This window comes from Lathyrus oleraceus, chromosome 4, assembly GCF_024323335.1.
Source record: "Lathyrus oleraceus cultivar Zhongwan6 chromosome 4, CAAS_Psat_ZW6_1.0, whole genome shotgun sequence".
NCBI classification, from domain to species: Eukaryota; Viridiplantae; Streptophyta; class Magnoliopsida; order Fabales; family Fabaceae; genus Lathyrus; species Lathyrus oleraceus.
This window is the reverse complement of record NC_066582.1, coordinates 102145263-102162458: the sequence shown is the minus strand read 5'-3', so window position 1 is coordinate 102162458 and position 17196 is coordinate 102145263.

Below are 17196 nucleotides of genomic sequence, written 5' to 3'. Positions count from 1 at the left end.
GGCATCAGAGCAGGCACCCTTCCTGTTAATTTTTGGGTGAGATCTAGGGATGTTACTTTCTAGTACCATGGACAAGGATGTAGGATACTCAAATAGACCATCCATGCTGGATGGTTCTAACTATGATGACTGGAAACCTCGTATGATAGCCTTCTTGAGGTCTCTAGATAGCAAGGTTTGGAGAGTTGTCAACAAAGGATGGGAGCATCCATCGAAGACAGGCAAAGATGGAATCATTTTGCAAATTCCTGAAGAAGAGTGGGACAAGGAGCAAGAGGCACTAGCCCTTGGAAACTCTAAGGCCTTAAATGCACTGTTCAATGGAATAAATAAGAACATTTTCAGACTGGTGCATCAATGTGAACTGGCTAAAGAAGTTTGGGATACTCTCAAAACAACTCATGAAGGTACCTCCAAGGTGAGGATGTCTAAACTTCAGATGCTGACCACCAAGTTTGAAAATCTGAGGATGAAAGAGGATGAGACTATTCATGACTTCCACATAAATATTCTTGAAATTGCCAACACTTCTGGTGGCTTAGGAGAGAAAATGGCTGAAGAAAAACTTGTAAGAAAGATTCTCAGATCATTGCTAAAGAGATTTGCCATGAAGGTCACCGCTATAGAAGAGGCTCAAGATATCTGCAATATGAAGGTTGATGAGCTCATTGGTTCTCTCCAAACTTTTGAAATGGGCTTGTGTGAGAATGTTGAAAAGAAGAACAAAAGCATAGCTTTTGTATCAAATACTGAAGAGGATTCAGAAGAAGGAAGTACTGGAGGTGATGAAAGCATATTAGAAGCCATAGCCATGCTTGGGAGACAGTTCAACAAGTTCATAAAGAAGATTGATCAAAAAGGTAGACCTAATGTCAAGAACATTTCGTCTGACATCAGGAAAAGATCAACATCTGAAGAAAAGTTCAACCAAGGCAAGGGAATCCAGTGTCATGGATGTGAAGGTTTTGGACACGTTAGAGCTGAATGTCCTACTTACCTCAAGATGCAAAAGAAGGGGCTATCTGTCACCTGGTCTGAAGGAGATTCTGAGAGTAAATTTGAAGGAGAATCTGCTAAACATGTCACTGCACTAACCAGTGTCTGTGCCTCTGATGATGACTCAAGTGGAGATGAACTGACTTTTGATGAACTTGCTGCTTCATATAAAGAGTTATGTGTCAAAAATGCAGAAGTGTGTGTACAAGGAGAAAAGCAGAAGAAACTCATCAAGGAGCTGGAGGATGAGAAAAAGAAGCATCTGACAGTCATAGATGGTCTAAATGGTGAGATAACCTTGCTGACCTCCAAGCTAGATCAAATGACAAAATCCATCAGAATGCTAAATAAAGGAACTGACACGTTGGAAGAGATCCTAAAGGTGGGACAAAAGTCAGGAACCATGTCGGGTTTAGGCTTTGTGAAGAAATCCTCTGCTGAACTCAAACGCTCAAAGGCTGAAGTTCAGAAATTCAAGCAGAAGTCACAACCAATGTCTCAACATCAGGGAACCAGGATGAGTAACCATCAGAAGAAGAAATTTCAGAGATGGAGATGTCACTACTGTGGTAGATTTGGTCATATAAAAGCCTTCTGCTACAGGTTGCATGGTTATCCTAACCAAACCCCTCATGTCAGACCTAAGCATAAGGCATATAAGCATAATGCCCCCATCAAGAAACGACAATGGGTTACTAGGTTAGCTCACACAGCTTTAAGGGCATCTATCAGAGAAGACTAGTACTTTGATAGTGGTTGCTCAAGACATATGACTGGTATGGAGAATTTATTGGTGGATATACAACCTCACACTACCAGTTATGTGACCTTTGGTGATGGTGCTAAAGGAAAAATCAAAGGTGTGGGTAAGCTGGACAGTTCTGGAGTTCCAGAACTGAATAATGTGTTGTTAGTAAAAGGACTAACTGCTAATCTCATCAGCATAAGCCAGCTGTGTGATCAAGGGTTCTATGTTCAGTTCACTAATGAGCTATGTGTTGTGACGAATGGAGATAATCAGGAAGTTATGAGAGGATCCAGATCCAAAGATAACTGCTATCTATGGGAACCTAAAGTATCAAACTACTCCACAATTTGCTCCTCAGCCAAGGAAGAACAGGAGGTGAAGCTGTGGCATAGACGTCTTGGTCATCTTCATTTAAGGGGAATGAAAAAGATCATATCCAAGGAAGCAGTTAGAGGAATCCCAAATCTGCTTATTGATGAAGGAAGAGTCTGTGGAGAAGGCCAAGTTGGCAAGCAATCCAAGATGTCACATCCTAAGCTGGGACATCCTACAACATCCAAAACTCTGGAGCTTTTGCACATGGACTTAATGGGACCTATGCAGGTTGAAAGTCTGGGTGGAAAGAGATATGCCTATGTGGTTGTTGATGACCATTCCAGATACACATGGATAAGCTTCATCAGAGAAAAATCAGATGCATTTGATGTCTTCAAAGACCTGTGCATCAGACTTCAAAAGGAAAAGGATAGTTGTGTTGTCCGAATTAGGAGTGACCATGGGACGGAGTTTAAAAATTCCAAGTTTGATGAGTTCTGCTCGTCTGAAGGGATAAGTCATGAGTTTTCCTCTCCTATAACTCCTTAGCAAAATGGGATAGTTGAATGGAAAAACATAACTATTCAAGAATCTGCCAGGGCTATGATTCATGCAAAGAAGCTTCCTATGCATTTTTGGGCCGAAGCTATGAATACAACTTGCTATGTTCACAATAGAGTTACCTTGAGAAAAGGAACCTCTTCCACTCTGTATGAAATATGGAAAGGCAGGAAACCCACTGTGAAGTACTTTCATATCTTTGGAAGCAAATGTTACATTCTTACAGATCGTGAACAAAGAAGGAAAATGGACCCCAAAAGTGATGATGGTATATTCCTAGGATACTCAACTAACAGCAGAGCCTACAGAGTGTTCAACTCCAGGATCAATGTCCTGATGAAATCCATAAATGTTATTGTGGATGATAAAGAGGAAGGAGCCAATGTCATAGAGGATGTTGGAACATTCCTTGATACTTCAACAGACATACCAGTCAAGACAGAAGAGGTACAGGAAACTCCTCCTGAATGTGAGGTAGATGCATCCAACAAGGTGCCTTCTATCAGAATTCAGAAAGACCACCCTAAGGATCTTATAATAGGGGATCCCAATAGTGGTGTGACTACCAGATCAAGGGAGAATAGCTCAAATTCCTGTTTTGTATCCAAGGTTGAACCAAAAAATGTGAAAGAAGCCCTGACTGATGAATATTGGATCAATGCCATGCAAGATGAACTGGAGCAGTTTAAAAGGAATGAAGTATGGGAGTTAGTTCCACGACCTGAAGGGACTAACATCATTGGTACCAAGTGGATTTACAAGAACAAGTCTGATGAGAAAGGAGTAATCACTAGGAATAAAGCAAGACTAGTGGCACAAGGGTATACTCAAGTTGAAGGGGTTGATTTTGATGAGACTTTTGCACCTGTTGCAAGGCTTGAGTCAATAAGATTGCTGTTAGGTGTGGCCTGCATTCTGAAGTTCAAATTTTTCCAAATGGATGTGAAGAGTGCCTTTTTAAATGGCTACTTGAATGAAGAAGTCTATGTGGAACAACCTAAAGGGTTCTGTGATCCTAACCTGCCAAAACATGTGTACAAGTTGAGGAAAGCCTTGTATGGGTTGAAGCAAGCTCCTAGAGTGTGGTATGAAAGGTTGACTGAATTTCTGACCTCTCATGGGTACAGAAAATGAGGGATAGATAAGACCTTGTTTGTGAAGGATGAAGGTGGCAAAATCATGATTTCCCAAATTTATGTGGATGATATTGTCTTTGGTGGAATGTCAGAGCAAATGGTGAAACATTTTGTTCACCAGATGCAATCTGAGTTTGAAATGAGTCTGGTTGGGGAATTGACTTATTTTCTTGGAATGCAAGTTAACCAAATGGAGGATTCTATGTTTCTCTCCCAAAGAAAATATGCCAAAAACATAGTTAAAAAGTTTGGTATGGATAATGTTAGGCACAAAAGAACTCCTGCACCTACTCATTTAAAATTAACCAAAGATGAAGGAGGTCCCAGTGTTGATCAATGCTTGTATAGAAGCATGATAGGTAGTCTACTATATCTAACTGCCAATAGACCTGATATTTCCTATGCAGTTGGTGTGTGTGATAGATACCAAGCAGAACCCAAAGTGAGTCACTTAAATCAAGTCAAGAGAATTCTCAAGTATATCAATGGAACCTGTGACTATGGTATGCTATACTCTCATGGCTCTGAGCCTGTCTTATCTGGGTATTGTGATGCTGATTGGGATGGGAGTGCTGATGATAGAAAAAGCACATCAGGAGGATGTTTCTTTTTGGGAAACAATCTCATATCATGGTTCAGCAAGAAACAGAATTGTGTATCACTGTCCACTGCAGAGGCTGAGTACATAGCAGCTGGAAGCAGTTGTTCCCAACTGGTATGGATGAAACAGATGCTGACTGAGTACAATGTCTCTCAAAATGTCATGACATTGTTCTGTGACAATCTCAGTGCCATCAATATTTCAAAGAATCCCATCCAACACAGCAGGACCAAACATATTGACATTAGACATCACTTCATCAGAGATCTGGTGGAAGACAAAGTGATTACCTTGGAACATGTAGCTACTAAACTACAACTTGCTGACATATTCACAAAGGCTTTGGATGCTACTCAGTTTGAAAATTTAAGGGGCAAATTGGGAATATGCCTTTCTGAGGATTTATAGCAACCAAGGATGTTAGGGATGTATTGTTTAATATCTCAACCTATTAAACAATTGAAAGTGTGCTATGACTGGACAACAGATCACAACTATGTTACTTGCTGCAAGTGTGGTAACAAGATGTTAAGGGGGTATCCTAACATGAGACAGCCTATGTGCCTGCTGGAGTTCAAGAAAGTGTTCATGCAGGAGTGGTTCAAGATGTCAGACTCAAAGTCATGGCATCTGATATGGGTGTACCTGCTGTGAAGCAAGAGTGTGTGTCTACTTGATCAAAGCTGTGAAGCAAGATCAAGTGGGTGGTGTCTTGATCTAAGCTGTAAAGCAAGATCAATAGGGGGTATTCTTGATTGAAGCTTTGAAGTAAAATCAAGATTTTAAGTGTTGCTTTAGCAACATTTTTGACAAAAAGGGGGAGTAACACCTGTGCCCTAGTGCCCCAGGACAACAGATTTGCTTTGTGCTTGAACAGATATTGAAGATCCTCTAATCTAGAGGTTGTGCTGCAGCTTGATGTTCAACTTATATGTGTGCATTATGTATGTGTGCTGTTGTTAGAAGTTTTTATTTAACTTCTGTGTGAGTGCTGCTGTTTGAAGTTTTTATTTAACTTCTGTATGTGTGCTGCTGGTTGAAGTTTTTAGTTAACTTCTATGTGTGTTGAGTGTGTTGCTGCTCTGAGTGTATTAGCTAGGTTAATTTCCCTGCTAGATGTGTGTTTTCCGCTGCTGTGAACTCTGTTGTGATGCCAAGTTGTTTTAGCCAAAAATTTGCCAAAGGGGGAGTTTGTAGATGTTTGATTGGCTGCATTTTATGTTAAAACACTAACTGGACTCTAATGTCTTGACTGATGTCATGACATGCTTTGGAGATGTTTGATTGGCTGCGTGTTGTGTTAAAACACTAACTGTACTCTGATGTCTTGACTGATGTCATGACATACTTGAGTAGTATGCTGCAGGTTTAGCTAATACAGGTTTTACTGAATGTCAAACTAGATGTTATGACCTCCATCCCTGACAGCAGATACTGAGGTATAAAATAGTTGGTTGTCTGTTATAACTCAGTATTTAATTCAGTCTGTTTATCAAGGGAGTAATAGACCTGGCATAAGGCCTACTGTCTGAATGTCAAACTGGATGTTATGACATTCATCAGTGACAACATATACTGAATAATAGCCAGGTTGGTTTTTCTGCTACAATTCAGTATTTATTTCAGTCTGTTTTTTCAGGAGGATAATAGACCTGGCATAAAGCCCATTGTCTAAATGTCAAACTAGATGTTATGACATTTATTTCTGTTAGCTGATACTGAAGTATAGACTGGTTGGTCTTTTACAATACAACATTTAGTACAGTCTGTTTTCAGGAAAATAACAGACCTAACATATGGCCTATGATTCTGGACGTCAAACTGAATGTTGTGACATACATTCCTGACAGCATATGCTAAAGTGTAGGATGGTTAGTTTTTCTGTTTCAGTCTTTTTCTCAGGATATTTTTCAGGAATCCAACAGCTGAGCTAAAATCCAGGAAACTAACAACTGAGCTACAATTAATGAACCTAACAAATAGCCTATTTGTTAGCACCCTAATATTTGGAAATTATGTTAACTTGATTAACCTTATTTTTAGGAAATACAAGTACAAGGCCCAAGTGCTGCAATATAAAAGGATGGCAATCCTTCTTTCAGAACTTAGGGGTTTTAGGCGTGAAGCTTTCATTGTACCATCATACTTCACTGCTGTATTTTTGTTTGTGTCTTGTATTAGGTTTATCTTGTGAGCCAAGCAATTATCACCTAGATGATTGCATTGGACTAGGGTGTTCATTGAGTTGTAAGTGTTGTGTCACTCTAAGCTTTTAAGCGTGAGTGCTGTTTATCTTGATTAAAGCTGTTAAGCACAATCAAGAGTTGTTTGAAGTATTACTTCACCATTGTCTTTAAACTTAATTAAAGGTTGTAATCACTGAGGTGATTGAGGGGGAGTGAGTAGGAACTCTGGTCTTAGTGTAAGATTGAAATTGCATTGGGTAGGTATTAAGTGATAAGATTAAACAGTTGGTTTAAGGTCTGAATTAATACTACTAATAGTGGATTTCCTCCCTGGCTTGGTAGCCCCCAGACGTAGGTGTGTTTGTCACCGAACTGGGTAAACAATTACTTGTGTTATTTACTGCACTTACAATTTCCTGCTGTATACATTCCTGTCTGCGCAGAATCGGATGTCATAACATCCTATGTGACATCGATAGTCTGTTAACTAGAATTTCAAAAATCATGTCCCTGTTTGGAACTTTGGTGATGGTTCATGTTTACCAGTCTGGTGAAGCTCACCGGAGAAGACAACCGGAGCTCTGGCTCCGGTGATGATGTGTCTTGAGTCTGAACAGTGTGATCCATGTTCCACGTTTTAATCTTAGTCGTGCCTTGTGATTACTCATGTTACAACGCTGTTGACTAGGGAACACATGGAACGCGCGCTTTGGATCATCAGATCTACCACCTCAATTAATGTGGGAGATCCGATGGTCCACGTATTTTTGAACTTTCTGAATTTCTTTTTATTTCCATTTTCTTCAATAATTCATAATAAATTTAATATTGATCCAAAAAATATGGGACTTTCACCAAAAAACTTCAAATACTTTTCTCTTTCATATTCTGAATTAAAATTATTTTTTGGATCATTATTAATATTTTTCATGAATTAATTAATTTTTCATTTGTTTTTAATTGTTTAAAAATATTTTTAAGTGTCCAAAAATTATGAAATTTTTTATCCAATGTCCTTTGACCTTGTTTGACCTATGATAAATCTCATGGCCATTTATTTGGTGTTTTGATGAGATTTTAGGATTTGGACAAAACATATTTAAATTTAATGCATTATTTTACTATTTTTAATTGAATAAATGCCATTTTAATTGTGTTGACCACTTTGATTGACTTAACTGAGTTTCTTATTTGTTGTTGGGTCTTGGTCAAGGTTGATTTGACTTTGTCAAGTTAATATTATTGGATTTAGGGGATTGATGGAATGTACATTCCATCTCCCAAAATGAATGAATAATATTAATTTGGTAAAAGTCCTCCTTTGACCAATTTGTGATCTCATTCATCCCCTTCCCTCTTCATATAATTCCCCTTATTCATCCATTCATTTTCAATTGGCCAGTGACATCTCAAAGTCCTAATGCTAGTTGATTGAAAGATTAACATGAGTATGGATGAGATTAGGCCACACCTTTGCATATTTTTGTGTGTGTGTGGTATGTTTAAATGAGCATAGTTCATAATACTATGTCTCCAACATGCATTAACACCAAAAGTTTATTGCCCGACCTCAAATAGTTGTGACTTCTACAAAAGTCCAATTACGATTGCTTAACATAGCGCTAAATTTGTGACACAAAAGGCATAAGCATTCTAGTTAGTGAGATTGTAAGTCTCCCCTCTTCCATGGTATTATGTGGAAACTTGGCATTATTTCCTTCCTTTGGAAGATGTTTTGCTTCAAGGATCCATGCTTGTGGTAAGTGGGTTGAATGTTCTCCAAAGAATGTCTTAAAATCAAAAGCAAAACAAAAGTAATTACTAACTTACTAACCATTAACTTTTAATTTCAAGTCTTTACTTTTATGCAATTTACTTTTAGCACTTTATTATCATTTTTCATTATACATATCATTCTAATTGTTTATGTTAATGTAATTTTCACTTTGTCCACTTGGACCATATTGTGTGATATACTTTGTTGCTTTGCTTGTTTGTGTGGTCTTTGACCATTAATACACATAATAATAACAAAAACTCTAAAAGACTTTTGAGTGGATTGTTGGTTTGATCTTGCCCAATTAAACTTAGAATTTAGGCAACATTCCTTTGCTAATGGACTTGGCCAATGCCAATTTGTTGAAGAACCAAGAACTTGCAATTTGAAATTCATCTGATACATCATTCAAGTTCTCTCCAGTACATCTGCCATGTTGATCATTGTTAAGTTGTTATGTTGAACCTGTGATTTATGGAATTCATCTGCTACATAGGCTATTATGAAGAAGATCATGAAGTGGATAAGCTTGGATGAGACCATCTTTATTTGATGCCTTTGCTCTTCAAGATTGATATAATGGTGCATTTGTGTGTTGCTTGATTCTAAAAGTCCAAGGGAATTCTGGGTTTCTATTGACATACTTGTCTATTGGATTGCTCCCATTTGGTCAGATCTTTTCAACTTTAAACTTTTAATTCTTGTGCATAGGGTAGTCTCTCCATCTTCTCCCCATTTCTTTAATTTCAAAATCTCTCCCTCCATTTTCAAAACCTTCTTTGTGTGAACTACTTTTGTTCTAAACTTTGACCATTTTAAAAAAAAAATAAAAACTTTGGCCTTATGCCATTGCATTTTCAAACTTACTTTCTTAAATCAAACTTGTAAATAAACCTAATCATACTTGTCTTAAAACTTTCAAAAAGCCAAAAAGAATTAACTCATTCAAACCATTTTTAGGCCTTTGTGCCTTTTCAAACTTAAATTTTGTTAAAATCAACACACTCATTTTGAAATTTCTAGCACGAACTACGAGGTTTTGATCCCTCATTTTTATGTTGGTACGTAGGCACAAGACCGAAGGTCTTGTCAAACACAAAAATATAATTAATGAATTATTTTCTCATCCCCCCATTCTATTTGTTTGTAAACATCACTTTTATACCAAGTACATATGCACACAAAAAGGGCTCCCTAGGAGTACCTAGGACACTTTGGGTGTTAACACCTTCCCTCTGTGTAACCAACCCCCTTACCTGTGATCTCTGACTTTTATTAGTTTTTATTTGAAAACTTCTTACTAATTGGGTTTTGTTCGTAATTTTTCCCTTTTCCCTTGGAAACAATAAAAGCGCGGCGGCGACTCTTGTTAATTGATCTCTAGCTTGTCAATAGCTTGATGATCATGAATTTCCCGCTACAAAAATTAAGTGGCGGCTCTGCTGGGGAGTAGTCTCCAGTGGGTTTAGCCTACTTTTTGTGTGAATATATTTGTATATATGTATGTGTGATATAATCTGCTTGTTGTGCTTGGTGATCTCTGAGTGGTGAGATAAGTTCTACCCCGAACTTGAGTGCAATTAAGATATGAGGATGGTATAGTCATGTTCGACTTGTGTGGAGTAGTCCTTAACAAGTTGGCTTGAGATCCATCTGCTCAGTGGAGACTCCTTTGGATTTGGAAATGTCACACAAGTATTTGTGGTTAGGCATGACTATTTCTAGTTGGGTCTGAGAAGCTGAGGACCTTAAAACACCTAACCCATCTTGGCCTATTTAGGACGTAGTGGGGAAACGGTTCAGGTGTAGACTTGATAAAAGTTGTTACACGATACTACACTCAGACGAGTTTCTCTTGAGAATATTATAGGTCGATGAGTCAGTCATCTTAACCTGTAATATCCGATAGATGGAATTAAGACTCTGGGAACTTTTTAGAACACGATCTACAGGTTTTTATCCTTAGTTCACTCCTTTGGGATGGTTCTTACCCATACTCCATGCTCGTGACTTGCAACAAACCCTTTATTCTTGGTTGATCCAATCAATTCTTGTCAATATCAATGGAACTTGGGTGTTGATAAGGTGTAAACCATAATCCACCAAAATGGATGATTGATCTTGACAATGATTTGATTCATCCCTTGACCTTTGTTTTCCTTGTGTGTGATCCCTTTCTTATGATTGTTGCATTCATGCATTTCATGCGCATCATAACATTCATCACACAAAATTTAGAGGAACTAAGGTATCATTTGCAAATATTTTCAGACCATGGATTATGGACGAAGGAACACTAAGAAGTACAGTTTCAGATGTCCCGACTTGAAAGAGTTAAGGAAGCTAGCATCTATTGTATTAGATCCCTTGGACTTCAAACAACGTCATGGGAAGCTTCTATCTATCTTGTCTGCTGATGTAGTTGAAGGACTCTTGAGTGTATTGGTGCAGTTCTATGATCCTCTCTACCATTGTTTCACTTTCCCAGATTTTCAACTTGTGCCTACCTTGGAGGAGTATTCTCATCTTTTGGGGATATCTGTTTCTAGTAGAGTTCCTTTTAGTGGATTAGAGGAGATTCCCCGATCTAATATTATTGTTGAAGCTCTTCACATGAAGAAGTCTGAGATAGAGGCTCATTGGGTGAAGAAAGGAGGATTATTTGGGTTGCCATCTGTTTTCCTCATCAAGGAAGCTACCACTTTTGCTCAAGCTGGTAGTGTGGACGCTTTTGAAGCTATCTTTATGTTGCTCATTTATGGATTAGCTTTGTTCCCTAACATTGACAGTTTTGTTGATGTTAACGCCATTAGACTTTTCTTGATTGGGAATCCTGTGCCTACTTTGTTGGGTGATATGTATTTCTCTTTGCGTCTAAGGAATTTGAAATTCTGGTATCAGATATGAGATGTCGAAGGTAATGTCACGACACTAATATCTGAGTTACACAAACATAAGAAAGATATAGAATGGTAATGCAAGAGACACAAGCAATTGTTAACCCAGTTCGGTCCAACTCACCTACACCTGGGGGCTACCAAGCCAGGAAGGAAATTCACTAAAATAGAATCAGTTCAAATACTCTCCGTACACTTCAACAAGTTACAGTCTTTCTCACCTAATCTCTACCCGTGCAATTTCTACCTAAGCACTCTTAGATATGAGAACCCACTCACTTCTCTACAATCACACTTGTGATCTTAAACAACAATCCCTTGGGAAAAGAAAACACTTTTCAATAACACACTCTTGATTTTACTTCACAATTTCAATCAAGAAGACACACACTTGATCTTGCTTCACAGCTTTGATCAAGTAGACACACACTTGATCTTGCTTCACAGCTTTGATCAAGTAGACACACACTTGATCATGCTTCACAACTTTGATCAAGTAGACACACACTCTTGCTTAACAGCTTTAGAGTGACAAATTACAACCACAATTCAGTCCAATTCAATCATCAAAAGATGACTTGAATGGCTTACAAGTCTCACGACTAAACAGACACAAACCCTAGCTCTCTCTCTATATTTAGCTCAATATTGGTTGTCTTGTAAAACAGGTTTTTTAAGTCCTTTTTTATAGAAGCTTTCAGCTGGGCTTGGACATCTTGAAAACCCTAAATCTATTTTCCAATCAAATCTTCTCATGACAGCTGGTTAGATCTCCTTGGAAAATAAGTAAATCAGGTTGTAATCCATGATTGAATGCGCCTGCAAATCAGATCTTCAATCATACATAGATTGCCATTAATTACGCAATCACATAACACCAGACATTCATACTGAATATTCTGTGTACAGGATGTCATGACATCGGGTCTGACATCCTGGAACAATTCCTGCATAATTCCATAATTCCCTTTATAACTTCCAGCAGGTACAAACATATCAGATGCCATGACATTGTGTATGACATCTTGAAACAATCCTGCATGATCATGTCTTCCATTTGAACTCCAGCAGGTACACACATATCAGATGCCATGACCTTGTGTATGACATTCTGAAACAATCATGCATAATTATGTTCTTGAACTCCAGCAGGTACATATGATATCTTATGTTAAGACATCACATACAACATCTTATGAACTCTCTTTGTTTTACCAAAATTGCTGCCAACACATAGAACCAACAAACTCCCCCTTTGGCAAATTTTGGCTAAAACATATATTTGTCCTTTTTGTTCACAAGAAAATTATCAGCAGTTAAACAACAGTTTAAACAGTAGCAGAAGCAAACACAATTACTAGATATAGCTACTAGTAATACACACATGCACAAGGGTACTCTCTTCCCCCTAAACCTGTGCAACATAAACAAAATTACTAGTTATGGATGCAACTAGTAAGACACACAAATGCACAAGGGTACTCCTTCTCCCCCTAAATCTGTGCACACAACAAACACCTTCCATGAAAATAACAGCTACTGTAGCCACAACACCTGTAACAGCCAGAATGTCATTCTGACATCTGCTTCAACATCAACACCTATGCACCACATCAGACATCCCCTTTGACATCTGTAAACAAAACAACATTCTGTTTTAACAACAAGCACACCTCCTTCAATAATAGTTGTCCTTCTGTTCAGCTACATACATCTTTTAGCTCCACAACTTTAACTGCTTCCACATCACACTTCTCCCCCTTTTTAGTCAAAATTGACCAAAGGTGACCAATTAGACAAAATAAATGTCAATTAGCCTAGCAGAGAATGTCAGGTCAGATGTTATAACATTAAAAATGTTAAAACATAATAGTCAGGCAGTACAAACCATCATCATACACAACTGTGATAGCTGAGATGATGAACAAATCCATGGAACTCATTAAGAGCCCAAAATATTACAAATAGGCATCAATGAGGACTGCCACAAATTACACATTTAAAAAAAAACAATAAAACTCAGCATCCAGACACAGCAGCACCAAAACAGCTTCCATAACATCAGCCACAACAGCCACACCAAGAACATTCTTCAAACACAACACACCTCACATAGTCTTCAACTTCAGTCTTCAACACAAAGGGGGGGGACCATTAATCAGAGGAAGAAGTATCACCTTCACCTTCAGAGCCTTCAGAGCTTTCAGAGCTGCCACTGGATTGGGCTTTTGACCTCTCTCTTGAGGTATTGGCATCTAACTCTTTTGTCTCATCAGCCTTCTCCATTTCTTCCTTTTCCAGACTACAAATAAGAACCTCCAAAGCTTTTTTTCTTGCCTTGGCCACCCTTATACCATTATCCAATTCCTTACAGTTTTCTTTTAATTGATCAATTAAGCTCCCTTGAGATGCAGGCTTTCTTCTGAAAGATGTCATGACAACATCATTGACATGACTTCCCTCAAACATCTTATAATGAATGGATAATGGGGGCTTTCTTCTGCTTGGAATGTCACTAGTACTCAGAATGTCTGGTTGTTGGCTCAAGATAATACCACAAATAAGGGATGGGAAGGCAATGGGCAACTTCACAGCATTTGTGGAGGCATGTCTGATAATTTGGTCAAACATAAACTTTCCAAAATCATAGTTAATCCTGGTTCCAATTGCATAAATGATTCTTCCAAGACCAATGGAGATGGTAGAGATATGATTAGTAGGCACCCAATTAGCTGAACCAATCTTGTGCAAGATGGCATATTTGATAGTGAGCTTGCTAGCTGATAGGTGATTCCTACTAGGCCATTCCTTAACTTGGCCAGCTGTAACAATCCTACGGACCTCATTGTCTGTAGTCTCTAGATCCACTCCTCCATCAGATCCTCTTCCTAGGAACTTATTGATAATGCTTGGTGAGAATTTCACACATTTACCCCTTACAAACACCTTGCAGAACTCCCTGCTGCTTCTTTCATAAATATCCTCAAGGATATTCACAATAAACTCTTTTACTAACCCCTCATAACATTGGGGTAGAGCAACCACAATCTTCATTAATCCAGCATTTTTGATCAAATCAATTACTTCCTTTACCTCTACAGCCTCTTTTCCAAGCTCTTTTTCAACAACTACCCTCCTCTGAATGACAAATTTCCATTTTGCAGCACCATCTTCTAAATGGAAGGAGATATTGTCTAGGTGCACAGCAGCAGCTTTGCCAGGAGACTTCTTAACAGCCTGCCTTTTTGCAGGGGAGATGTCTGGGACATCGTCTTCGACATCCTCATCAGAGTCAGAACTGTCTCTTTCTTTCCTTTTCCTAACCTCAACTTTACTCCAAGATTTGGAGGGTCCTACACCAACAACCTTTTTCACTCTTCTTGCTGTTCTCATTTTAGCCACACTTTTCCCTTTTCTAGTCCTCAGTTTCTCAGCTACACTTGGTTTTACAAGATGGACCAAAGTGTCATCCTTTTCTTCAGAGCTTTCTTCCTCTAGGTCAATAATATTCTCCTGAGACATATTTGTTGGTTTCTTGCTAGGTAGGGTTTTACCTAGAGAACATAGCCCCTCAGCAGTCACTTCCTTTTCTGATCTAGATGAGTCATCATCTTTCTCAGCTTGGGGTTCCTCCTCAAGTGAGGGGTCCCTTCTGGACAGAGGGGTAGAAACACCCTTGACTTCATGCCCTTCACTTAGAATCCTAGTAACTAGGTTTCTAATGGCACGATCAACATAATGCATGTCATTTGGAAGAGGAGATTTATCAGGGATATTACCTTGCTTATTTCCAGCCATGGAAGAGGGACCTGGGGTGTCACCTGGTATCACACAAAGAGGAGTAACGTCCAACACGTCTTCATCTAGAAACTCCATGGAGGGAGTCTTTGCATGATGAGAGGATTTTGGACCAGAAGATGATGGATGTTGAGACATGTTGTAGAACTTTTGAAAAAATATTCTTTGCCCTAGCTGAGTTTCTTTGAGAAGTTGAATGGAGATGGAAATTGCTGTGTTTAGGTAGCGTGTGCTAATGGCATAGATACTATTTTCAATGCTAGGGAATGATTTATCATTAATGTGGCTCTTTCTTTTAAGTGGGAAGACACTATTTTTATTTCCTTTTCTTTTCCACTTTAATTGCCATAATTTCACAAGAGTCCAAATCCCTAATTTCCCTCTTTCATATTCAATTTGAATATCACCCAAATTCCTTGCAACCTTGTCAGCTAGTTCCATTTCATGCTTTAGACCTATGAATTTGTCTTCCACGAATTTTCTAATGGAGTGATGATAGCAAAAGTTGTACTTGGTCCACCTGTGCTGAATATGATTTTTGGACCTAGTTGTAGCATTCAGGTTGTCATAATACAATGTCATGACATCGTGTGTGACATTGTATGCAATCATCAGTAGTTTCATCCAACCCAGTTAAGACCAACTGCTTCCATCTTCTATATATTCATTATAAACACCATTTTCACCTTCCACGTGTGTAGGAGCCGGTGTCATCCCAATCTTCTCCACATTGTTCTTGGCATTTTTGCTTTGAGATAGACACATAGTCCCTTGTGGCCTAGTTCCAACAATGCTCTCTCCAGTTCCAGACTTCATATGACTAGTCACATGTCCACTTATTTGATCTAATCTTTAAGTTGTTTGGGCCATCATGACCTTTTCTCCTTTGGAAGTTAGGTTAAGTCTGAGCTTATGGTGTGACATCCTTGTTTGACATTTCCCATAGACCTGCCTCTCATTACTATTAAGGGTTCTTCTAGCAGCTATACTCATCTTCATCTCTTCCTCTTTGACATAGGAACACTTTGAGGAATAACCCATTTGAGAGCTCTACATGTAACAGTTGTCTTTGGTCCTGATTCCTTTCATAATCACTTCAATATCTTTGTTAAAAATTAGACATTCAGTTTTGGTGAAGTTAACATTCAGACCTTGATCACATAGTTGACTGATGCTTATTAGATTTGCAGTCAAGCCCTTAACAAGTAGAACCTTGTCAAGTTTAGGAACTCCAAGACAATCAAGCTTACCTGTTCCCTTGATTTCACCTTTTGCTCCATCTCCAAAGGTTACATGGCTTATGGTATGATGATGCAGGTCAGTTAGCAGGTCTTGGTTTCCAATCATGTGTCTGGAACATCCAATATCAAAATACCACTCTTCTTTGGCTGAGATTCTGAGGGGAATGTGAGCTATTAGACTTGTAACATTAGTCTTAGGAACCCATTGCTTCTTGATGATAGGACTGTGTTGTTTGGGTCTGGGTTGATAGTGATTCTGATGATGAACAGGGCTAGGATAACCATACAACTTATAGCAGAAAGGCTTCAGATAACCATATTTCCCACAGTAATGGCATCTCCATCTTTGGTGTTTCCCCTTCTGTTGTTTTCTCCTTTGGTGTTGTGACATATGATGTGACATCACATGTTTACTTTTATTATGGATGCACTTAGGTTTGGCTTGAGGTTTGGCACCAGTGTAACTACTCTCAGGCTTTGAGTCATTATACCCAATGCCATATTTGTCTCCTGTTATTTGTCCAGTTTGGAGAATCTTGTCTAAGGAGTCAGATCCATTGCTTAACATCCTTACATACTTGGTCATCTCTTCTAGTTTAGAATTTAGGAACATGGCTTCAATTTTCAACTTAGAGATGGTTTTCACATGGTCTGCCTTCTCACTCTCCAGCTGTGCTATCTTCTGACTTTCAGCTTGTTGATTTTCATCTAGCTTGGCATTCAGAACTACTGCTTCTGTTTGTAATTTGGAGATGGTTTCCAAGTATTCTACCTTCTCATTCTCAAGTTGAGTTATTTCCTTCTTCTGGCTTTCAACTTGTTTGTACAACTCTACACTTTTGTGACACAACTTTCTGTAGGTAGAGGCCAATTCTTCAAAGGTTACTTCATCATCACTTGAGTCTTCATCAGATCCCCATCTTCCTGTCAAAGCAGTCAC